General features: G+C 38.4%; 1 protein-coding gene and 1 non-coding gene across 3 annotated transcripts in view; one reads left to right on the top strand and one right to left on the bottom strand.

Annotated features, from left to right (window-relative positions):
- The window catches only part of SMYD3 (SET and MYND domain containing 3), a 410,479-nt gene that overhangs the window by 23,313 nt on the left and 361,059 nt on the right, over nucleotides 1-26,107 (top strand). The window lies entirely within an intron of this gene.
- TRNAQ-CUG (transfer RNA glutamine (anticodon CUG)) lies at nucleotides 1,533-1,605 on the bottom strand. The gene has a single exon. It is a non-coding gene; the product is annotated as a tRNA-Gln (tRNA).

Below are 26,107 nucleotides of genomic sequence, written 5' to 3'. Positions count from 1 at the left end.
TAGTTTGCCAGAGTGAACTTTGGTATTCAAATATTAGAATTTCTCTTGGTGATATTTCAACTATAGCACTGCATTAAGAAACAGACTTGCAACTGTTTGTGGTTTCTGATGAAAAGCCATCTGTGATTACAAATGGGGATGTTTTCAAGGGAATACTTATAATAGTAGGGAAAAAAAGATAATTCTGTTTCAAGTTAAATGCATTAACCCTAGGTAATGTATTTAGTTCTGGGCAATAAATTTATTCAGATTGAGTATTCCTTTAATTTCTTTAATTAAGGAAAATTGTGAGAACATAATGATTGACTTTAAATGCTGTGAAATATCTAGAATTCTTCCACTGAAACAGGTTTTTTTTCTTAAGAAGCAGATTTAAACTTAATCAGTCTTTTGAGTATGTAAAATGCAAAACAGATTATAAATGAGAAATTCTGACAGACTTTCGAGGCATCCCACAACTGCTGCCATCATTGTGTAAGCTCTTCCAAATAAATGAATAAAATTCCAAGATTCATAGGCAGTCTGAGCTCTTTTAAAGATTGCAGTGTTGGTCATATGCAGACACTGTGTAGTTTTTCTGCCATATGGTTTTAGCTTATCTTTAAGAGGTGTATTTTATTTTTTCATTTTTAGGTGGGTTTCCATGGATATTATTTTGAGTGACAGAGGTTTGAGAGCAGTGTATTTTATAGGTGCAATTAATAGATATTCTCTGTGAGGCAGATTTAAAATAAGAATCCGAGTGTTATTTTTTGTTTGCTTGATTTTCAAGTATGGCAGATATCTGTTGCATTTTTTTAAGAATGGTCTACTTGTGATAATTAAACTCATTCGAAGATGTGCAAATATGCATGTTTTTTCTATCTTTACTGTTTTAATCTTGCTCCAAATTGATCTCAGTAACTGTACCTTACATAAATTGAAATTCATGCCAGTGTAGGGGCTTCCTTAATTAGGGACTTCATACTTTTATGTAGATTTCGAAAGATGTCTTTGTGGTATTTTATTGTGGGTGGCAGTGTTTTTTTTCCCCTGGGTATTTTTCCTATTGGAATATGGCTTGCTTTGTTAATTCAGGTTACAGAAGGAAATACAGGGATACCATGTGAATATTAGGGTGGGCTAAGGCTCTCTGAGTCCCACAGAGCTGTTAGAATTTGAAATTGCTGAGACGAAGAATTATATGGATAAATTTGTCTGGAGGTGTATCTGTGCTTTACTTTGAGTGGGGTGACACAGCGTGGTATGTATGTATGGCCAGACTTTGTGAATGCAGATTTGGGCAGGGCTCTCCCCACGTGGGTGTGCCCTTCCAGCCTGCACAGTGGATTTTTTAGGTGAGGCACAGCGTGCGCAGAACTGGCCCCACCGTTTCAGTCCTGAGGTCCATCTGCCACGGCCGAGCGAGCTTGGACAGTGACAGTGAAGTCCTCGGGACTGTCACAGCACCCAGTACTAACCGGGGCTGACCCTGCTGAGCATCCAAGATGTGACGGGATGGGATGGCAGGGAGGCATTGAACTGTCAGGGGACGGTCCCACTGAGACTTGAACTCAGGTCCTTGGGATTCAGAGTCCAGAGTGCTCTCCATTACACCATGGGACCGCCCTTGACACAGCGTGGTGGCCAACAGGCTATTGACCATGTGTGCTGCAGCTTTACTGGGATGGATGGGATGTGGGGCTTGGATGAAGGGGGTGTGAACACCTGTACAGATCACTTATAGAGAGCGCAAAGGGGGTTGAATTTACAAGTTTTCTAACTTGTGCATTGTAGGGACATCATTCCTATGGTTGGGACTTTTCAAGTGTTCTCTTTGGGTTCTACATTCACTGCTTAACTTCTCCTGAGGTTCTGTGCTGGTATCTAGTTCAAGTGTTTAAAGTGTCTTGCTCTTTGAAATCTGACTATCTTTGCATGCCTTCAGATTGTTTCCAAACTTCATTGAAGCTAGCAATAGTTAAATGTTTTTCGTTTTGGTGTAGTCTGTTTATTTGTTGTGCTTTGTGTTATTTTGGCCTTCTGTTTTCCATATGCATAAACATTTCTGAGAATGGTCCCATCCTGACTTTTATCTCCTTCACCATATAACCTTATAACCTCTTGGTATGGTTATGTTCAATTATTTTCTTATTTCGATGAAATTACTGATGTGTTTCTTGCTTTTGTTGTCCTATGTATTATAGTATGACAAGTATGACATTAAGGTAATTAAATTTACTGGTTTTTTTTAAAGTATGTATTTCCGAGCATTAGATAATTATTTTCAACAGAGATTTTATTAGAACTTTCATAATTATGAGAATAGTTTCTATATGTAGAGCTACTTGGATCCTTCTTTGTAGGAGGATTTAAACTGTAGAAATTCAGGAGTAAAATGATAATAATGAAAAAGAAATACCCAAAGTTCAATTAGTGCCTTTGTTGTACCAGTATTCTATTTATGAGCTATGTTATGAAGATTTTAGGTTGTTGGTCAGTTTTAAGATCTTAACAATATAAGCTAAGCTGAAGAGTTTACTTTCTTCAGCTATAAATAATTAGCACTGTCCAACAGCTCTAAGAAAATGAAAGATTATGGGCTCTTTCTTTGAGGTTTCCAAATCTCTTAAAAAGGGTTAACCCAGATATTTAAACTGACTAATAAATAGCGTATGCTTTCTCAATAAATTAATCAGTTTTTTTCCTAGTAAGAAACTTTTATATTCTGTTAAAGTAATGCCTTTTGCTGTAGGTAAACTTCAGAATAGATATATTTTAATGCTATATTAATTAAGAATTTTTTTTTTGGTTGATAATGGTACTTTTTGAAAGACCAATATTTAGAAAAAATACTTTTCCAGATTTTAGAGATTTAAAGCCTTTTTTTTTCTTTCTGTCTTTTTTTTTAACAGCCATCTCATAACCCCATCTATTTTATATTTTATTGAGTTAGACTAAAACAAAATGCTTATACATAAATCAGTCTCTCTGCTCTTGATTATTGTGGGCAGTGATGCAGGGACCAATTCTAACAGAATTTGCAGGAAAGGAGTCAATTGAGTTTCGACAGGGGTCATGTAGGATCCATAAACTCCCGCAGGGCAGTTATCCAAGGTGTAACTGTATGCAATGGAGCATAGCAGAGCTAATGCCTTTTTACTTACTGATCCTTGATTGGAAAATTAGTTTGACAGTGGTCACCATGCACTTTGCCCCTATTAGACAGATTTGATAGTACAAATAATCTTACAAGACATTTATAAGCTTCAAGGTGATTTTGAGTTCACAGGTAATTTTTCCAAAACACTAGTTAGGTATTGATTATCAGAGACTTTAGTTTTGCTTTCTAGAATTTAATTCATACTCAGTGTATTTGTTCCTGATATTATCACTGTTTTATAAAACCCCCAAATTATGGGTATGTCAAATGCCATTTTAAATCTTTGTTTTAATTAGTTAGCTGGGCTGCTGCCCCATGGCCTCTAGAAAAAGGATGAAGAAGAAACAGGAGTAGACCCATGCATATTCATGTCTGGGTATGTGTTTACTTTTGAATAAAAATTATCCTATGACTTATCCATTTTTGTTAGAGAAAAAATATTCAGGTTATAATTAACAGGCATATCCATTGAAGAGATATCTCTTGCAATTTTTAAAAATGGTTAAAAAGTAATTGCCTGTTTATTCTGGGGACATTTGCCTTAGCTATTTGTGCCTGCAGTTAATATTTATGAATTATAGTACTTTCATTATGAGAACATTACTGTGGTAATAATCCTTAGGGCAAAAATAGAGGATTACACTTAGTTTTTATTCTGTACAATATTACTCCCATTGAAGTCTTTAAAGTTAATACTGTGTTGTTAATGTGTCTTCTCTCATTCAGTGTGTGTGTTTCGAGCCCATATTATATTGTCTGTCTTATGTTTAGGTGGGGAAATATGAAGGAAAACTACAGAAACTGTGCACCATTTCCAGTGGAAACTTTAACGGATTGCTTTTTTAATTTTTTAAAATAATTTTTACATATATAAAGTATTTTTGGGCAAGTGTGGTTACATGGTAAATATTTTGAGATTCTGGTATGTGCTTATGTTTAAATGTTAGATATTAAAAAGTGTTCTGTGAAACAAAGTAACTTTAGTTACATCCAGATATATGTTCAAATAATCATTTTCTCTTCTTTTTGGAGTGGGAATGTAATTATTCTGATATATAGCAGCTGAGTACTTAATTTAGTTGCATTCAAGCTCAATTTAGCTGTGAATTATTACTATCCTCTACAAAATAGTCATCAACATTTCTTCTTCTGACAGAAATTTCAGCTTTATCACCTGCAGTTGTTGACTCATCACCAGTTTGTATGAAATCCAAATCTGCATATACATTTGAAGAAAACTGCACATTAAAAAAAAATAAGAAGAAAAATTAAAGATGATCAAAGTGAAACCAAACCTCTGCAGAATAAAAATTGATTGTCAGGACAACCTGTTGCATAGTTAAAGCAGCTGAACCCATCGTTCTCCCACGGGGAGCAACACTGCTGACCCCCACCCCTGAGGAGGACCTTGCCTGCAAACACTGGGATGTGTGTCAGCACACAGACAGGTGGGAAATATGTTGGAATTGTGGGCACAATAAAAGGCAAATGACTTTTCAAAACCACAGCAGTGAGGATCAGTGTTTCTGCCTGGGACCTGTTTCTGTCTGTTCATTGAGTGGCCACGGAAGGACTGGCAGTATTTTGCTGCACCAGGATGGTGCCGCTCTACTCCCTTTCTCTCTTCTTTCTGTGTGCCCATTCCCTTTTTATGGGCGTGCCCCTAGGTCTGAGCTGTGACCTCAGTGCAAGCTGGTGCCCCTTCACCTGTTTCCTTTGTGCTGACTTGTCATAGGCTGTGGGACATGTCATTTCATGGCACCTTCCAGAAAGCTTTTTGATACCCAGTGCAACTTAAATGGTGTTTCCGGACATGGTAACAAACACACCATTGAAATGAGCAGTGTAGGAAGCAGTAAAAGTGGCATTTATATCTACCAGGGTTGGTTGAAGGCACTATTTTTTTGGCCCAATTTTAGGATAAGAGGGGTAAAACATCTGAAAAATTAAATGACAAGGTGTGTTGTAGCAGTGTGTGAAATCAATTCTGTGTTATTGCAACTTTGTCTGTTATAGAGGACATTTTTGGCTCCTGGGTCATGGTAAATCATTGCACATAAATGGAATAATGTGGAGATAGCAGTGATATGTGGAACAATTCTCAGTCACTGTGATCTTAAATTTAAAATTGTTTATGATTATGAGTCATCTGGCTGCTAGATTAAGATCATCTTTGAGAATTCTTGCATTCAACCATGTATGCATAAGCAGTAAATACCAGTTCTCTCTTCTATTTGACTAGAGAGAGCAAAAAAATTTTACTATGGATTAATTCTTGCTATCATGGATAGCAAATGGTAGAATGCAGGCCCAGAATCTATGATAATAAGGTAATCTGTTTCCATTTGCAAGAGGCTTTTATTATTCATTCTTTGTAAACCATTTAGCAGAGAAGATAGGCTAACATTGATTAGTCCATAATTAGTGCTCACAGGCAGTATGGTTGGAGCTATGTTGGAGGGGAAAATTTATCAATTATTAAAAGCCACATGACTTGTGCAGAAAAACTGAAGTGCAGACTCTAAAATGTATTAAATTGCCATGTTTATCATCTACCTAAATGCTACTGTCAGTTCTCCAACTGCTTTATGTTCCTCTCAGTGAAGCAGGAGTATCATGCATTTTATTCATAACAGATTGAACATGAGGCAATTATCAGTAAGCCATTTGATAGTGAAGCTTATTCCCCAAGTCAGGAAACTAGAAACAGGTATTCCATAACAGATTGGAAAAGGGCTTTTTGAAATGACCACATCATCTGTGCAGATGCACAGTGGAACATCTGTGCAACCTTCAGGCAGTCATTTATATACATTAGTGAGAGCATCAGTCTTTGTGGGACTCCTGTGGGGCACACAAACAGCTCAACTGTTATTTTGCTGGAAGGTTTTCTTGCCAAATTTTATTGAAGTACATCATGGGATAACATACAAATGGAGATGAGATGCAATGCCTAAAAAGCGTATCTGTGAGTCTGCTTTACTATTCTGACTTGTGTTTATTCTAGAGTTCGATTTCCATTAAGTATCAACCCTTCACAGGTTGCTGTATTTGTCTTCCTTTAAAGCAGTTCCCCAAGCAGCACTAAATGCAGTTAAGCTGCCTACTGTGTAATGCCAATGCCACTAGCAAGGCTTGGGGATACTGTTGGTGTTTGAGCTCATGGAAGCCTCCAGCACATAAAAGAATTTTGTGGCAGCAGTGAGTGGTTTCAGGAGAAATTTGGGGAGCTCTGAATTGCACCTGTAGAAATGAGAGAGACATCGTGTCTTTGGGAAGCAGAGTGCGTCTGTCCACTTGTGCTGTTGTGTGCATTTCTTCTGATATTTGCACACTAAACAGTGGTGAAAAGGCAGGGGCTGAAGATGTTGTTGCTCTGAATCCGACAAGGTCACTTTTTTCTGAAAATGCTGATCTGCTGCCAGGATGCACAACCAAGAGCTCTGGCTCTTCCCTTAAATCTCTGCTCCTGGGTTCTTCTGAACTTTGTTGTTGTTGTTGTTGTTTTGTTGTTTCTTTTTTTTTTTACATTTGCTTCATTTTCTTTTCTTCTTTGCCTCATTCCTTGCATTCTGTTTGACACTTTTACTGTATTTCTTATTTTATTCTCTGTTTTGTTGCTCTCCAAACAAATAAAGGTTAAATTCCTACTGTTAATATGAGTTCAGAATTGATACCAATGCCACAGTACTTAAACATCTCCAAGAATTCGTGAACACTGATCCAATGTGGAAAATAACCAGTTGCACAGAACTCAGAACAATGAAGTGAGTGAACTTCATCAATAGTTGTTTGTTTAGAGCATCAATTGAGCATGCAAGTGGTCAGCTGCAGGAGAGAAACTAAAGAATTCCCCCTCACGCCCTTGAAAGTGAGGCATGGAGGAGGATTTGGGAAGAAAGTTGTCTTGCATAATGCAAATATTGTATCAGAAAAGATAACCTTTAATGTGAGAATGTGGGTTTTGTGGTTGCATCTTATATTTAAGCCCTCACTGATATTCGGGCCTCTATAGTAAAGGATATGTTTGCCCTCTGTTTGTTCTTATAAATAGGTACTGCCTTAAACTTATGTATTGTAGTAAAGATTTATATAATTATAATTTGTCTTCCTAGTGTTATGTCTTGAATATGAATAAATCACTGATTCATACAATGGGTCGATGATTATTGGAAGATGTTTGTGTAGTGAAATACAGAAGTCAATTATGGATATTCTGTATCTATTAACCTGCATAACCTTTCATTTCTTTTTGGTATGATGAATGGATGACTCTCTGCCACAAACTCACGAGGTTATTGTGTAGGGATGTCCCATTCTCTTTCAGCTGGATTTGAAAAATTATTGATGAATTACTTTATCTTTCTAACAGTGTTTGTGTAGTTATTGAATTCTAGATAATGCAAGCATTTTGAGTTTGTATCCTAAATTTAGTAATCCTCCTGGCTATATAACAAAAACCTACATAATATCTACCATTTATAGATTCTGAATTATTTGGAATAAATATGTAAAATGATTTTTTTATAATAATGAATAGACACACTTTCAGTTAACACTTTCTCTGTCTATTTTCCCTCAACAATAGAATTCTTAATTGTGTGGACATGTAATTTTTTTATTTTGCTGTGGTGGTTTTTTTTGTGCTAAGTTTTATTTATTTGATTGATTTTTGTGGATTTATTTGCCTGTTTGTGGTGTGGAAAGAGACTGTGAAAATGTGTCATGTATACTTGATAATGTTTCTGTAGAGTCTTCAGACAGTTTGAAAGAATTGGATTTGCAGGTGATGTATATGGTGTATGCTTGTTAATGCTAAATAATGACCTCTTCCAGTTGCTCTCACAAGAGTGATCTGCTCTGTTCCTCTGTAGTCACCCTTGATTCTCTATACCAGCTCCTGGATTCCAGGATGGCCATTTGAGTGTCAGTGGCTCCTGGATGTCACCAAAAGGAGTTGGTGACCCAACACTTGTTGGTAGCTGCTCAGCACATGAGTACAAATAAACAGTTTGGACTCATTACAGAGGGATGGATACATAGATGTATAGCAAGACCAGCAGAGTTGATGATTGCAGGATTTCATTGGCTCTTACATTTAAGCAGAACAGGTGTGTTACACCTGATCAGCCTCTGAAGTCAGCCCTACTTTGGGCAGGAGGTGGGACATGGTGACCTCTGGATGTTTTGCATTTTGCACAGATTAACTGTTCTTATGGTTCCGTGATCTTCTATTCCAAGCTGTGGTGTGACCATAGTCCACAGCTGCACACTGCTTTCTCCTCGGAGTTAAAGGCGTCCTGAGAATGGTCGCCACAAAACTGCTCTGTTAATTTGAATTGAAAATTTTCAGAAAGCTCCCCTTAGTCTGATATAATCTATACTTGCTTTTTCTCATTTCCTTTGTTTTCCCAGTTCCTGGGTCAGTCATGCTTGTAGCTTGAGTTGTTATTGACAAACCTTGTCAGTGAGTCTTACATTTGGAGGATGGACTAGTTCCTGGCTGTCATTGTATAGGTTGTTTATTTATGAATAACAGTCACTAAACCAGCTTTGCATTAGTGCTAAAGTTTTTGTAAAAGACTTTTTTTCCCAAATTAAGATTTTGTGAGGTTTTTGTTACCAAATGTAGAGCTGAATATACGTCTGTGCTGCAGAGTAACTGGAGAGCACTCCAGTGCATGAAGTTTTAGCCTTGCTGGGTTGGCTGCTGCTTCCAGCTGGGTCATAGCACAAGGGACTGCAGCTCATAACTGCCCCCTGTTTGCTCCAGCTATCACCATCAGAGGGTTGTAGGGGTTTTTGTTTTGCTTGGTTTGGTTTTTTTTTTTCAGTGTATTAGTGCACAGTTGATCTTTTCTGGTCTGACTTAAAACTTAGATGTTATGGTTTTGGTGTCAATGTTAATTTACTTTTTCACTAGTCAGAGGAGAGCAATCCTTGCTGGAAGAAACCAACCCAATCATTTTTCTACTACTGCCTTCATCTGGCAGTCGTGTAGTTGGTGAAAACTGTCAAAGACTTCAGTGGTGCAGGAGAAGTCTATTGCTGAGCAAGGTCATGACATTCTACTATGCAGGTTTTGTCTTTCCGACTCAGCAATCAGCACAGGAGAAAATGCCAGTTCTCATTCTCATGATGCCAGAAGGATTTTTGATTTTCGCATTTTATAGATTTTAGAAACACAGTAACTGTAGCAAAGTAGATCTAGTGTGTTAATATTTCTAGCAGCTTGAGTTTAATGTCTTTCTATTGCTACTCCCTGTCCCAGAACAGGGAGCTCAAATTCCTTAGCTGTTTAGTCTTTTGTTCAAGGTAGAAGATTGAGAAATATCAAAAGGAGACACAAACACAGGGCAGAGTGACCCAGAAGTCAAAACACTGGAAAAACGCCAGGTACCTGAGGAAGAGGAGGACCGATGAAGAGGAGGTCTCACCGCCCCCAGACTCAATTCCTGGGGGGTGGAACAGGGGTGGGACTGGGGCGGGAAAAAGGCTGAACTGGAAATGTGTAAAGTGATGATGGGATGGGTCATATTATAAAAGCCATGGAAATTAAAGCTTGCCCACGTGAGCGTCAATGTATTCCCGGGTGAGCCTGTGTGCTCATTAAAGTCACTACCCTTTTATCTTATCTCCTACCAAAATTTGTCTTGGAGTCTTTTTTACAGACTTTTCAGGCGTCACCAAAATAAGTAGTTTCCTCCTTTCATTTACATAGTTGCCTTTATCCAATATTTTTACCTACAGCTGTCCACTCATCCAACAAACATGTTTTCCACTAGAAAAGGCTAATGTGTAAATGTTTTTGATGTGTACATCCTAAGTATGCTTTTGTAAACAGAATTTTTCTCCTCTCAGAAAATGTGCTTGAACAGTTGAAATCCAATAAGCAACTTAATTGGTTTCTTCGAGTTGTAGCTATGAGAGTTGTTGTATTTCTTGGTAATTACACAGAGTTAAAAAATTGTAAGAGTAGGAGAGATCCAAGAATGAGTAACTCCTTTTTCAAAACAAACAAATTCAGTACAAAAATGGTCTTAAGCTGATTTTTGGTTTATGTCTCTATAAGAATTCCAGTTAAACATTATAAGGATTATAGGATGGTAGGATGCTTTATTCTGCCAGTTTGTTTGCAATTAGTTTACGGTACACTGAATATGTTATTTTAATACTACAGAAATGTAATGATGTACTTCAGTTAGGATTTCTCTTTGCTTACCAGTATTCTAAGATATTTGCACTTTTTTTTTTTTAAATCTAATTTCCTTTTCAAAGTCAATGTCCCTGTGAAAATAAAAGAACCTTCTAGGGCCATGAGAAAGTGTTAATAAATTGATAGTCTGTTTTTATCATTAGCTTGGCTCTGATTTTCACAATAATTTTTTTCTCCAAATATATTACAGAGTCCAAGTCTTGGACTCATTTTTCCCCAAACGTATTTTTTTTAGTATGTGGTGGCACTATTAAGCATGTAATAATTTCATTCTAAAAGAGAGTTGTAGCGTGTTCTTTTAGTGTCCTAAAACAACTGTATTGGCACTGCCTAGCTGATGTTAATCTCTTTGATATTTTCATAGGATACATACTTTGGTTTGGGTTTATGTGTTTATATATATTTAGTTTTAGCAGATGACTGCATATTTATTTATTTTGACAATGTTATTAATAGTTCAGGAAACTTTTATCCCCAAATCCCATAGATTTTTCACACAGACCTAGAACATCTGCTTGTAATTCTGTTTTAAACATTGCCAACACAAATTAGTCTTGGAAACTCACTTCATATTTTTGGCTTAAGATGTTAACAGACATTTTCAAGGTTCATGAATTTTACAAGAATGATACCAAATATGCTCTAATCCAGATTTCCACCCAAGGTTCTTAAGTCTTTGCAAATATGAACCTTGCAGTTTCCCTTTCCATTCAAATAGGTTAAAGAATTTCTGCTGTCTCTCATTGGTTGAGACATGACTGCTGTTTACCTAACCCATAGTTTAGGATGAGGAATTGAGAAAAATATTTAAGAAGGTTGTGTATGTGATTGATCCATCAGTCCTTGCCTTTTCATGTTTGATTTTTGTTTTGTTGTCGTGCACAGCAGAGGGGATGCCACGACTCAACCCCACTGAGTGAGAAAGTTCCAGAACAGCCAAAATACCAGTGTAATAGTAGACTGTAAATTCAATCTAAGAATCTAAGAAGTAAACAAGAATTATTTTGAAGTAAGAACACAGCTTAATAAAATAGATAATTTTTTTAGTTGACAGCCCTCAACAAACATACATTATTTAAATATAACTTGTTCACCACCCTGTTCATCAACCTGTGATGTGAAAGCCATCATACCAGTAGAATATGCACTGTGTGTTGTTTTCAAAACAGAATTTACTTTTAAGAAACATAACCGAAATCCATGTGGATCATTTAGAGGTTAGATTCCTGATTTTAAATCTGCATAGTTCCTTGACTGAATAGAATTTTATTTCATGTCAAGAAATCTCATCACCTTTAAAGCTGGATTTTGCTGTGGTAACAGGATCTGCATTGTGTTGGATTATAGGTATTCTTCACCTTTTTGTTGTTAGTTTTATCCTTTCTGGATTACAATGCTTTTATAATTTTTATTTTGCATTAGCAGAGTGCTTCTCACACAAGCAGCACTTATAAATGCAAAAGTGCTTGTGTTCATCAGGCGAATATTTTAGTAGTGGAACTTTGTCATTGACAGAGCTGTGTTCCCTTTGCCACGTCTCAGTGAACACAACTCATCTTTTTCAGAGAACATATTCCGATTTGGAGGAGTCCACCAAAAGGAGAAGTGGCATCTTTTCATATGGAGTTCTTACATTCAGCTAAAATTGTAGGTGTAATTTGGGTTCTTTTAGCTGTTTTAATAATCTGTGTGAAATTAATCAGAGACTTCAGTCCACTTACTAGTTAAGAGTAACCCCAGTCCAAGCAGACAGAGGAGCCAGTCTCTTGATTAAAATGAAGCAAACCAAAAATCCCCAAACTCAAAGCTACACCTGCATCTCCTGCATTTTATATTGAGATTTCAACTTTGCTTTTTTGGTCTGACCTTAAAAAATGTCCTGCTTCAGTGAGTATTTCCTGCACAGCTAAGGAAGCAGAATGACAGAGGTTGGGTGTTTGCCTCTGCAAGTCACTTGGTCTTTCAGCCGTGCTGTGGGGGAATACTGTCTCTGCACTTCTCATGTACAATTAACACATGTTGATGCTTTCATAAGAAATACTCATATCTGTCTTAAGTATCTATTGCACTGGTGAAACAATAGCGAGGACTTAACATAAGCTACTTAAAGTTGTTTGGATGCTGTAATGCTTTTGAGTGAAGCATGTACAGCAGAAGAACACCTGGCTCTTCCTCCATTTGTAATGGCAAAGTAACCATTTGGATGTAAAGTTTGACTGGAATCCAGAATTCAAGGAGTAGAATAAGCTAAATGTGGGGTTTACGTAGATCATTCTGATCCTGTACAAGCCTTTCTAATGTGCATGAACCACCTGTGTGTACCAACAGGGCTGTCAAAGGGGGCAGATGCCCAAGGTGGTGATGAATTTCTTCTGAGTTTCATTATGTTACTGCATGAGTGGTTGTTGATATTCAGAAAAGGTGATGAATTAAAGTGTAAAGGAGGAAATAGCAAATATGAGATGAAAAATTCTGAATAGGAATAAAATACCAATAGAGGTTGTCTATATATGGATAAGATTGTATATGTGTATATGCACACATTTGAAAAGATCTTTTTATTTTGAAATCTTGATGAAAGTGAAGGTTTCATAAAACAGTGTGATTGTGATGGATCATTTCTTCCCAAAAGCTTGTTCAGCTCATTGATTTGAGGCATGGTTGACTTCAGAAATTACCAGAGGCTCATGTTTCTCAGACATGTACTGTGAGTATTTCTTTTACTCTGCAAAACAGAGCCTTCATTGCTGTTGATTATTTAACTTTTACTGATACCTATAAGCCATGTAATCACTGACATACATTAACAGAAACTCTAGCTGTCTCCCAGCAATTGCCTATCACAATAAACCTTCACTTTCTTCCTTTGCAAATAAAGAATAATATATTTCTCATTTTCTTGTACTGTGCTCCGCAAAGTCTCAGTCCATGGTTGTTGAACTGAAACAAATAATCTGATTTCACTCATGACCCGTCACTAAACCTGTGGTATGATGATTAAAGGCTCATGTTTCTTGGCCATGAAGAAAATGAGATTTAACTGAAGACTTATAGTGAGATAAAAATAATATTTTCTGGAACATAAAAACAATTTTAACTAGATGATTGTGCAAAATCCATCACCATTCCATATAAATTTGTGATTCTCCTTATAAGTTTAAACCTCCTTGCTGTGTCTATACCTCAGGGAAGCTTCTTCAGTATCGGTGACAATTTTTGAAATGGAAATGTGTGAACTGATGTTTTGTGATTGGGACAAATCAGCAGGAAGGTAGATGACAAACTCTTATCTCATGATGGATTTTATGGCTTGGCAGCTCCTCTTCTTTTAGCATTTGCTATGGAATGCTGTAAGAGAAACATGAGAATCTGCACCTAAGTGTGGGGAAGCACACTGTATTTGAAATTACCACGATTTAATTAAGAAATCAATTTCTTTATTAAAATATATACTTGGTTAATTGTCATGTTAATGCAATATCATTATTCTATTGCCTGAGAAACTGAGCTAGAAATCGAAAAGATTTCACTTAATACATGGGAATTTTTATTAAAATTTAAGACTGAACAATGGTAGTTCAAGTTTTATCTCCATTTTTACAGTTCTACTAGAATGTATTCAAAGTTTTTTTGTTGCTCAGATTGTCTATACTTCCTCTCTGAAATAAGGAGTAGTTTCTTAGAGGCACAATTATTTGAGCACTTCCTTAAGTTTGAATAAGTATCTAATGAAGGTACTGACTATATTTAGAAATGTAGCAATACTAAGAACCAGTTTGTGAGAGAGGGCTTGCATTTGAAGGTGTGCCTAAGCATGTGCATATCTTCAAGCATGTCAGTCAGTGCTATGGAAATTTTCAGGATTATTCCTAGGCTTAGATGCCTTCCTGGTCAAATTGTTAATTCTTCAGCAGGAGACCTTGTTCTGAAGCTAGTGATGACATAAGGGTCTCAAAATACACTTCTGAATTGTGCCAATTTCTTTGAAAAGACGTTTCTGCTGGAAATGGACAAATTTGAAAACCTTGAAGGGTGTATATGTTTTGCTTACTCACTAATCAGTATGTAGAAGGGGTGGGAAGTGATCTAAGGTTAATAAAGCTAGTTCTCTGAGCTGTTAAATTATAATTACCCTTTTATCTGAAAATATAGCTGTGTCACTGTAGTTAGAGGCACTTCTTTTAACTTTTTTTTTTGCCTCCCTACTGAAAAAAGGGAAAAGGGGAACTTGGATAACTGTTCTTTGAAACTGAAGAAACATCTATTACGCTTTTAGCCATCGGATGTCACCAGAGTACAGAGAGAAAGTATTAGTGATGTGGAACTGATTTATGACTTCCCTTGGCTGTTTATTTTGGAGTGGGAAGACTCCAGTCCTGCAGACACTTTTTCAGATCAGTAGTGACAGCACCTTGGCCAGTTTCACCATGTCTATGACTCCCTTAAATTTAGAATAATGAGCAAGAAATGACTTTGGGACCTTTTTCTGCTTCTGTAGGGGTATTTACACCAGCGAAGCGTGGGAGGAAGCCAGCAAGAGATGAACAAATTCCACCATACACTTCAGCCTCAGTATTTCCATGCCTGTTACAGTGGCATACCTGGCAGAGTCCTTGAAAGCAACTTGTGTCTGCACTGAACAGAGCAATGGACTGCTTATTGGCTCATGTACCCTCGTTTGCTTTCCTCTGTTGGGTGGTGCTCTGCCAGCCATCCAGGGCATGGCCCTTGCTCGCTGGGGTGCCTGGGTGCTGGCTGCATTCCCGGGCAGCACCCTGCTCTGCCCATGCCTTCCTGCAGGCACTCTGCAAGCTGAGCCTGAGCTGAGTGTGGGGTCGTTTGCAGGAGTTTCAGTACAAACAGGTTAATTGAAGCACAGAAAAGCCTTGCAAAGATACTTGAGAACAAGATGGAGGCTCCAGTGAATCATTAAGGACTTCATGCTTTGAGTTGTGAAAAGTTTAGTGACTGCTTTTTTTAATAGTGACATTTCTTTCAGGCAGTCTGGTATTAGAAATGGACTTTAGGGCAGTTCTAAGACTTAACTTCAACTTTTAGTATTATATGCTTAGTCCTGCTTGAAGATCTCACTTTCCATTATTGATGGTGCAAAGCAGCTGTAATGAAAATAGCAATTTTAACTGCCTTATAAGAGTCAATAGTAAATATTATATTTGTATATATGCATATATTCTGCATTTTCTATGTAGCATTTCTGTTCATATGCTGGTATGAAGTATCTTCATTCTTGGAGAACATCTCCAAAATTAAGCTTTAGCATGGGACACATGAAATCCGTCTTTCGGTGAAATGTAAAGCAAGGAGACAGAAGGGAAGACATCCCTCCTGTATTGGCATCCAGAATCTGTTGGAGAACGAAGTGAGAGTTGCGACATAACAGATTTTATTTAAGCACTTGATAGGAAGAAACTTCGTAAAATGTTTTCAATCAGTGGTTGAAAGTGCCACCCTGATGTGAAATGAAAATTGCTGGAAGGAGTGTGAAATGAAAAATTATTTGGACCTGATGGGGGAAAAAAGAAAGACTACTTGGAGATAAAAAACAGTGCTTTTATAATCTAGAAAAGGGGAAAGAGATTCTGAAACAGGAAAGGTGTTGAAACATAGAGAAAATTATGGAAAAAATATGAACAGTGACAAGCAAATTAAAATGCCTGCAAGGCTGGAGATAATGAAATGACAGGAGAAGAACTGATGAAATACAGGAGATTTGAAGAGAAATGTGTTGGAATGTGTCTGTTAAGGGTAATTTAAAAGACTGTCCATCCAATTAGACTGAGAGAGAACTGGTAAGGCAGCTATTTGCAAATTTGTTACACGTGTTTATAGATTTGCTAAAAGCCTTCTTTCTTCAAGATTCCCCAGTGTCTCACAGTTGTATAGAATAGTTTAGGAGATCAAACAGTGGTACTGTCAGGAACAGTCTACATTTCTAAGCGGTGAAGATTAGACTCCATATCAGAAGTGCTTTTGTCTAAGGGAAACTTATGTGCATTTAGAGTGTATCCCAAGAGGAACAATTACAGCAGAAAACCATCCTTCTCTGGAGAGCTGGATGGAGGCAGGAAGCAGAGTTACCGATGTCAAGAACATTTTCACATTCTCCCAATACAAAAGTCTCTGGCGGGATTTTATGAGCATCCAGTTCATGCGAGACATCTGAATTGCTCTTGTCAAGACCTCACAATATCAGATTACACCTGAGCAAAGGGGAAATAAGCTGTTTCTCTGGGTCCTGTGCCAGAATATGCATGGATCTGTTTCTCTATGTCATCAGCCCTTTCTGCCATTTGACAGAAACACATTTTTCCTGTTTTTTTTCTCTTGTTTTCTAGATTTGTAGGTTCTTCATCTTCTAAGTAATCATAAGTGACTATCCTGCTACAGTCACCTGCATTAACTTGGGTATGATCTGACCATAAGGGCTAAGGTTAAAAATGAGGAGTTCACTTCCCAACTCTAAATCTGCAGGGAAAATGCACTGGAATTCATTTTGAAGCTGCCTCTATTACTCTGTCCAAGTTTGTTGTTGTCTGAAATACTTTTGTTCATCACTGTTCAAATGTGTTCTGTAGGGAATGAAAAGACTTTTGGATGTAGATGTTCATATTTGGAAAAAAGAAAAGCAAGTAAATAGGCATTGCAGGACCTCTAAAAAATATGCTTGCTAAAAATATGAATGTGGTCAAGGGAAGGAGCTAAGAAAGAAAAAAGCTCATGAAATTATTTTTTTCTGAGAGGGTCAGAGTGGCTTGTATTTCATTGAAAGTCATATACTCATTTGATCCAGGAGGCAACACAAGCAGGATGTAAATATTTACATCAGTATGGTATTTTAGAGTAACAGCTTTGTTTTGGTAGTATGTTGACCTATGGGTTGAAGAAAAAACTACTTGGATCTAGAGCAGATTAATGAACAAATTTATCATTTTTATAGGGAAAAATGAAGGATGGGATGTTTTTTTACATTTGGTTTTACTGGATTTTAACGATGTTCCAGAAATGAGCATTTAAAACATATTACATGTAGCTTTTTTTTACAGTTTTCTGAGCTATAGATATGACCTTTTCATATTGTGGAGTATAATCTAGTCTTCCTCAGTATTTGCCTTTCTTCTTTGATTAAAATCCCAAGGTGGGATGAATGTACTGTGTGCCTGAAAATAATCTGTTTAAGCCTGAAATTGCTGGTGGCGTGTTGGTGTGCCCACTGCAGGAAACGCTGGAGATGGCCTTGATTTGAGGGAAATGGTGTCAAAGTAGCTTTGCAGGGCAAGGAGATGCTGAAGACAATTTGAAATAGTTACCTGATGCTCTCGGAGCAAACTTCTGCTGTGTTTCTGCTTCAGTGCTCTCTGTGGGGGACAGCTGTGAGTTCTGCTGGGGGGATAATTGCAGTGGTTTAGCACAACCATTGATTTCAGTTGTGATGGTGCTTGTTTTATTCATCAGGCATGTTGATAAAGTGTCGTGTCTCTGTGTGTGTGTACATGTGCTGTGTGTGTACAAATGTACACATATATAAATGAAAAAGGTATTTTTTTCCAAAGCTAGTTGGTCTTATAGAACAACCTCCCCCCCCCCTGTTTTGTGAGATTCAGAGAGCTTCTCCTGAACAAGTTATAGGACCTTGTACTACTGAAATTATTTCTGAGGTAAATCACCTTTTGGTTTTCAATAGAGATATTTTCTTGTATTTCCTTAGGTTAGGATGAGAAGTAGAATTCAAAGGTAAGATTAAATTTCATGCCTGTTTCAGTGCCATATTTTTAGGTATTTCTTAAAATTTCCTTCACTAATTTTATTGAAAACCACTGCACCTGAAGCTTTTATTTACCAGCTTAGTGGACAGGTGTATATTTCTGTTCTTCATTGTATTAAAATAAATTCTATGCTTCTGTTGGCTCTATTTTGAGAAAATCAGTGTGGTTTTTTTTTCAGTTTAACCATGTTAAAAAGCATCATCTCTTTGTGGCTCTAGATAAGATTTCAGTTTCAGCAAGGAATCTTGCACCATTTCTGTGAGTGCTGGATATTTAAAAAAAGTCAATCTTTTTCAAAATAGTGCAAAGACATTTTTGAAAAATAAACACTTTCTTATTAGAACTTAGCAATACTTCAATCACTGTGTAAACTCAAAGACTGGTTTCTACATGAAAGTAAATGAAAATCTACCTTGGATGCCTTTTTATTGTTTTTTCAGCCTTGACTTTGTCTCCTGCATCCTCCAAAAGCAGAAAAAGCTGAAATTCCAATATAAATTGTCAGAAAGAATCATACTGCAATGAAGAAATTACTGTAGACCCTTACGAGGTTTTATTTAGAAAATGTTTTTCACAATTTGCAGACCAGTTATTCTTCAGAAGAAAAATCGAGATGCGGAAAAGAATGACAGGAAATATACCTAACACACAAAACTAAGGAAAAAATAAGATCCAGAACCTCTTGTCAGCTAAAGTCATATGATCCATACACCTGTTGAGTGTATATTTTAAAATCAAATAGAGAAAATATATATGTAAAAAATATTTGTAAGATCTGAACAGAACTGATATCCATTCTAAGCAGAAGGATCATCTCTCTACTCATCTATTTGAAATCTGATTTTTTTCTTTGTAGAACGTATGCAGAAATGTTTCAGGGTGTTAAATATATGGCTGGGTGTAACAAGAATTACAGAAAACAGCGGCGAATCTGGGCTTTCAGGATGGCATGTAAGACTTCAGAAGCCAAGATTTAACTTACAGAAAGTCATCCTTAATGCCTGAATTTTTGTTTCTGTTAGTAGGAGGTAGTGTGCTTTGGAGTCAAATTGCCTTGACTAAACTGTCAGCACAGGGTAGGTGCTTTGGTTATTCATGCTTTAGGTTTTGGGTTTTTTGGTGATTTCTTTTGGTTTTGTTTTTGTTTTGTTGTTGTTGTTTTTTTTTAAACCTGGACAGTGCAATATCATTGCTGTGTATGAAGTAGATGATTATTATATTTGGAAATGAAGTAAGTGTGTTTTCCTTATATAGAAGGTTTTAATTCTCACTTAAATAAGTGACTCTGATCATTAATGGTTAGCTGTAGTTGCTATCTTTTAACTCTAATTTTTTGTCATTCTTACTAACTCCCAGAAAGCTACTTCTTCCCTGTGCTGCTGTTAGGTTAAAAAGGATTAATTCATGTACTTATCACAGTGAAGCATGCAAGTGGAGAATATGTGAGATTTTTGCATGACTTTTAGGAACACAGAATTTAAAGACTTCTTACCTGGTGTGCTTTTGTTCTCCAGATCCAGTGTGGGACCCGAGAGCAGTGTACAGAATAATCTTAGGGCAGAAAAACCCAGGAGCCTTATTTCAGAGGCCTTGGGGCTTGTGGAAGATGGATTCTCCTCCGCCAACTCATCTGCAATTGCCGATCCAGAGCCCTGGCAAAGGAGAAGGGGGGAAGGATGAGCCTGCCAAGCTGCCCCAAGTCAGCACCCAGGGCACCAGAGGGGCTGGGAGCCCCTTCTGTGGGCATGGCTATCTGGCTGCAGAGTTGTTTCTTGCAAAGGGCTTGGATTTGGGATGTGGCAGGGGAATATGCCCTGGGGTTGTTGCTGCCTGACCCTCAGCACTGTTCACCCTTGCCAACAGAGCCATCTCCTCCACAGAGCCTGGTGCCCATGGGTCAGCTGTGGGGTGACAGCTGGGGAACAGCTGTGTCACTGCATCACATTATTCTCTGCTAGGAGAGAGACAAGGAAAGAAAACTGTAACTGCATTTAACATAAGTCCTCTGCTCTCAAATCTACCAAGTGTAAAATGGCTCTTTGCTACTCACAACTTTTATTATTAGAAGATAGAAGTATATTTGTTAAAACGATAAATTACTTGTTTGCTTATTGTAGGTATTGATTGCCTTCATTTTGTGACAGGTCTGAAATGCGCATACTTGAAAAAGTCCAAATAGACTTTATGCACTTGACAGGTTTGACTGAATTGCAATGGTCTAAGAATTTGTTCAGGAAATTAGTTCAACATGACATGCAGCTGAAAGAGCTGCTCTTTTGTTATGTGTATCATAGGACTGGATTATTAGCTGAAAAACAATATCAGCAAAAATGCAGTAGGGGATTCGTGTGAGATAGTCCTTTTTTCTTGCAAGAAGTGGAAGGAGAAGTGTGAATAAACTGCATAGAAAGGAGTGTTGAATGCAGTCTGGTAATCAAATGTTCTGTTATATCTGACACTTACCTTGTGAGTAGAGCTGAAAGTCAAGTGCCTGCAATCAGCAGAGAAGTGTAGATGCATTTCCATTATAAATTAAGTAGTCTAATTGTACTTGGTTGGCTTTTGTTGTGGTATTTAAAATATATTAGGCTACTTCCTAGCAAGCAGAAGTATTTAGTGATGTTTTTAAAAGGGCATGTATTTTTTAAGTTGTGAGAGTGCAGGTGGAGTTCTGACAGGACCTGGTGCTCCAGACCAACCCTTGTCAACCTCTTCATTCTGTGATTCAGACTTGGAACTTTCAAAAAAATTGTTGAAGGTATGTTAAAAAACAAAAGAAAAAATATTTTGCTAGGGAGAATATATCCACTGGGGCACTTCCAGTTGAGCTGCCTTAAATAGTTTTTTCCCTGTCCTATAGGGGTTTTTTTTGTCTCCATATCAATCCCTTGAGAATTCCTCTACCCATCTCTACCTGCACATTTGGTTTTTGCCTTCTTGGTACATATTGTGAGAGTTAATTCTATGATTGGTGTTTGTAGACAATAATGATGAAAAGATTTACTAATACCCAAATTCCAGAGGGTGCAGATTCTTAACCTGATCATAATGCTATTCTAACCTGACTGTAACACCACACTTGAGGATAACTGACAACTCTTGCTTACTTTATTCATTTCAGTTTTGGTTTTGGTTTTTGTTGGTTGTTTCATTTTTGTTTTTATTTTTTAATACAGGCTAAGATCCTCACTTGTGCTTTTAGTTTCATAAGGGGTTGTGGTGGTTTGAAAAGTCTTGTTTACACTGTATTGGAAAATTAAAGATTTATTTTAAGTTGCTGCATCTTTCTTTCCTTTTTTATTGCAGCAGAAACTTTTTCAGATATTAAAGTATTAGATGAAATTTTGTGCATTTTTTCATCCATGAAATTAATCACATTAGGTGAGATGCAGTAGATACCTTGTGAGGAACCTGATACTATCTCCAGATGAAGTTTACAGGTAATAAGAAATGCAAGGAAGCATTTAACAGTGACTTTAAAATTCTTTTTATAAAGCCTATGACACCAATAAAATATTGAGAAGGACAGGAATAAACTAGGAAAATTGTCTCCATTCTCAAAATGTTCTAAAATGCACAGATCCGCTATGTATGAATACGTGAATCTAAATATAAAGACTTTAGGAACTGGTGTTTTAGATCATGCTGTTTTACATTTAAAATGTCATATAGCAAGATTCATAGATGTTATAAATCCAAAGGAATATTTTTAGTTCAGGAGGGGGAAGCAGGATTGAAAGGGAAAGCAATGATTTCATTATTAGCTTTACTATTCAGCTCTCTGGCAGACATTCTGCATCTGCTTGAATTCAAAGAAACCACAAAGATGAATGAATAATTCATTCATTATACAGCACCAGGAGGGAGTTACCTTATTCAAATTATAGAGTGTCAGTTTGACAAAAATTTAAGCTTTGAATGATGATCCTTAGATTTTTGTTTGCATGTGTTTGTTACTGCAGCGTCATTAACCCTTAGGGACAAAGTATATAAAGGGAATAATCCTGTAAAGTGTTGAAACTTTTGTGGTTGCTGAAGGAGTTTGGTGCTTTGAGGCAACTAATTGCTTTTAAAAAGAAAGGTTGAATATGTGTTGGTGACTTAACACGAATGATTGCAGTAAGTCCTGGCATCTCTTGGAAACATGCCAAGAGATATACCAAGGCAAGGTGTGCTTGCAGTATATTGAGGTTTTGGGATCTTGCCTTCTGGTGGAAGAATGTGAAAACTGTAGGTGAGAATGCTCCGATAGTTGTGACAGTGTAAATTCAGGCTCTGGAAAGATAAAATTATTCTGCTTTGGAAATCTGTGTTTTACCCATTGCTGCTGAGATTTTTGGGGTTCTTTAATGTGCATGGGACTAAAATTGCACATTCTGTTATCGAACTCTGAACTTATTAATGTTTTGATGAGTAGTGTTTAGAACAAAAAGGATCTGCCTTCAAAATGGTTTTGCCCAGTCATTCTGCAGTAGAGTGAGCACTTAGTCATTCAAAGAGTACTATAGAGTGATAAAGAGAAGTTTATAGAAGCCACTGGCATGGGTGTAGAATATCGAATACAAAGGAGGTATCCAGAAACAGAGAGGCCAAAAGCTCCTTGGTGACTTCTCTGGGACACTGTACAGCCAGGGAAAACAGACTTGTAAAAGACAACAGGGATGCACTGCAGAGGCACCATCTTGAGCACTGCAGCTCTGCATATAGGGAGCTGAACAGGAAACCAAAGTTCTAGGTGCTTGGCTGTCTTTTTTTTGTTCTGGGTTGGTTGGCAGATTTTTATTAGTAACGTTGACTGCAATGTTGTGAATGGTTCACTGTCAGACTTTGAAGGTAAAAAAGTGATAGCTAAACAGTTCAAAATTCTTGTAGTGTCTCAGTTTCGAAAGTCTTTCAATTTGAAAGGTCTAGCTGCAGAAAAATGCTAATGTATCATGTAAAAAGTGAATATGAATCCTTGATATGAAGTGCTCCTTAGTATTGAAAGATTGAAAGCTGGGTCAGAACTTGTCTCAGTGTCAATTTATCTATGTAGTTTATGAGCATTTATTCATCCTGAACTGCTTCTCATATCTAAAGCAATGATCAGATCCAAACAGCATTTCTCTTTTGCAGAAATTTTTTCCCTGTTTTTGTTTGGTTGATGGTTTGTTTTGCTTCTTTGCTTTTTTTGTGTTTGGATTTTTTTTGTCTACAGTAATTATTTTACTCAAGTGTATTGCCTCCCTGCCATCCCATCCCGTCACATCTCGGATGCTCAGCAGGGTCAGCCCCGGTTAGTACTAGGTGCTGTGACAGTCCCGAGGACTTCCCTGTCACTGTCCAAGCTCGCTTGGCCATGGCAGATGGACCTCAGAACCTAAACGGTGGGGCCAGTTCTGCACATGCTGTGCCTCACCTAAAAAATCCACTGTGCAGACTGGAAGGGCACACCCACGTGGGGAGAGCCCTTCCCAAATCTGCGTTCGTGAAGTGCGGCCATACATGCATTTCTTCCCAAAATTACTCTGACATGAGCTTCTAATCTAAATTGAGATATATTCACTCCTCTATCATCAAGTTGTGTCATTGCGCAACCTTGAAAATGAAACAATTCTCCCCAGCTGACAAAATGAAAATTTCCCACTTGTTTCTTAGTCATTGTCTCGGTTTGAGGGGAAAAAACCAAAATGTTTTACCCACAAGCAGGGGAGGGGCCTCCTCCACGATAATCACACCACTCTTTATCAAATTTAAGAAAAGGAATTTTAATACAAGAAGGATAACTGCTATATATATATATATATATATATATATATATGTAAACAGACTAGTGCAACCCACTTCCCCAACACCACAAGAGAGGGAAAAAAATAACAAACCAAAAGAAACAAAACAACAACAAAACCCAGCAGGTTTTTTCTCCGGGAGAAAAGGTTATACTTAAGTGTCCTTGTCACAGCCCGGCTGGCTGCAGAGTGAGTTTCAGTCCCTCTCCAGCGAAACAGACGAGCAGTGGGCTTTCAGATGGACTCAGTCTCTTCCCCCTGTGTTCCCCGTCCAAGAAGCAGAAAGGTACGGGCAACCAGCAGCAAATCCAAGGCAGGCAGCAGCATCAGCACGGCACGAAAAAAGTAGTCCGAGGTGGGCAGCGGCAAGACAGCCAGGAAAAAACCCCAGCAGTAACCAGCAGGGCAGCCTGCCTCCCTCGAGCCCCCACTCCCCCGTTCCGCCGAGCCAAGACTCCGGAGAATATCCAAAAAAAACCCCAAAAGAGACAAACCTACCCCCACCCCAGCGATCAACAGTTAACTACTTCTTTTGTTAACCGCTGGCCTGGGCAGTTAAGTGGCAGGGGAGAGAATTTACATAATAATCCCAAACTACAACATTATCCACCCCTAAATTCTCTTCCATGCCGATACTCTACATTAAACTTAAATTTTCTTTCAAATAATTAAGTGTTTACAAATACAGTAATATGAGTCGTTTACCCAGAGATAAGTTCCCCTTGAGGTACACATCGTGTCTCTCCATCTTCCTGCATCACCCACCAGGTGGAACCAGATCCTTGAGCAAAGACAACCCCACGAATGGGTTTGCCTTTGCCTGAGGCAGGGTTGATCCAGACTGTTTTCCCTAGCATACCTCTCAGGTGTATTACAGGGACTTTGTCTCCATCTACAGTGTGAAGGGGTTCTGATTGGGCAGGACCGGCTCGATTGACAGAGCCTCTAGTGTTGACTAGCCATGTAGCCTTTGCTAAGTGTTGATCCCAGTGTTTGAAAGTCCCTCCACCCAACGCCTTCAAAGTGGTTTTCAACAGTCCATTACACCGCTCAACTTTCCCGGCAGCTGGTGCATGGTAGGGGATATGATACACCCACTCAATGCCATGTTCTCTCGCCCAGGTAGCAACTAAGCTGTTTTTGAAATGAGTTCCATTATCTGACTCAATTCGTTCTGGGGTGCCATGTCGCCACAGCACCTGTTTTTCCAGGCCTAGGATGGTGTTCCGAGCAGTGGCGTGAGGCACTGGGTGTGTCTCCAGCCACCCTGTGGTTGCTTCCACCATGGTGAGCACATAGCGCTTGCCTTGGCGGGTCTGTGGCAGTGTGATGTAGTCAACCTGCCAGGCCTCCCCGTACTTATACTTATCCCAGCGTCCACCATACCACAGGGGCTTCACTCTCTTAGCCTGCTTAATGGCAGCACATGTCTCGCAGTCATGGATAACCTGAGAGATAATGTCCATGGTTAAATCCACCCCTCGGTCTCGTGCCCATTTATAAGTGGCATCTCTGCCCTGATGGCCCGAGGCATCATGGGCCCATCGAGCCAAGAACAGCTCTCCCTTGTGCTGCCAGTCCAGATCTGTCTGTGATACTTTCACTTGTGCAGCTCGGTCTGCCTGTTGGTTGTTGAGATGTTCCTCATTGGCCCGATTTTTGGGCACGTGTGCGTCTACGTGGCGGACTCTCACAATCAGCTTCTCTATTCGGGTGGCAATATCTTGCCATATATCGGCAGCCCAGATGGGTTTCCCTCTGCGTTTCCAATTGGTTTTCTTCCATTGGTCTAACCATCCCCAGAGAGCATTGGCCACATCCATGAGTCGGTGTAGAGGTAAAGCTTTGGCCATTTCTCTCGTTCAGCAATGTCCAGGGCCAACTGCACGGCTTTAAGCTCTGCAAACTGACTCGACCCACCTTCTCCTTCAGTAGCTTCTGCAACTTGTCGTGTGGGACTCCATACAGCTGCTTTCCATTTGCGATTAGTCCCTACAATGCGACAGGAGCCATCGGTGAAGAGGGTGTAGCGTATTTCCTCTTTTGGCAATTGATTGTATGGTGGAGCTTCTTCCGCACGTGTCACCTGCTCTTCCTCTTCATCTGCTAGACCAAAATTTTCACCTTCAGGCCAGTTTGTGATGATTTCCAGGATCCCAGGGCGATTTGATTTTCCTATACGGGCGCGCTGCGTAAT

The sequence above is a fragment of the Pithys albifrons genome, chromosome 2, assembly GCF_047495875.1.
Source record: "Pithys albifrons albifrons isolate INPA30051 chromosome 2, PitAlb_v1, whole genome shotgun sequence".
Classification (NCBI taxonomy): Eukaryota; Metazoa; Chordata; class Aves; order Passeriformes; family Thamnophilidae; genus Pithys; species Pithys albifrons.
This window is presented reverse-complemented; position numbering and strand designations above follow the sequence as displayed.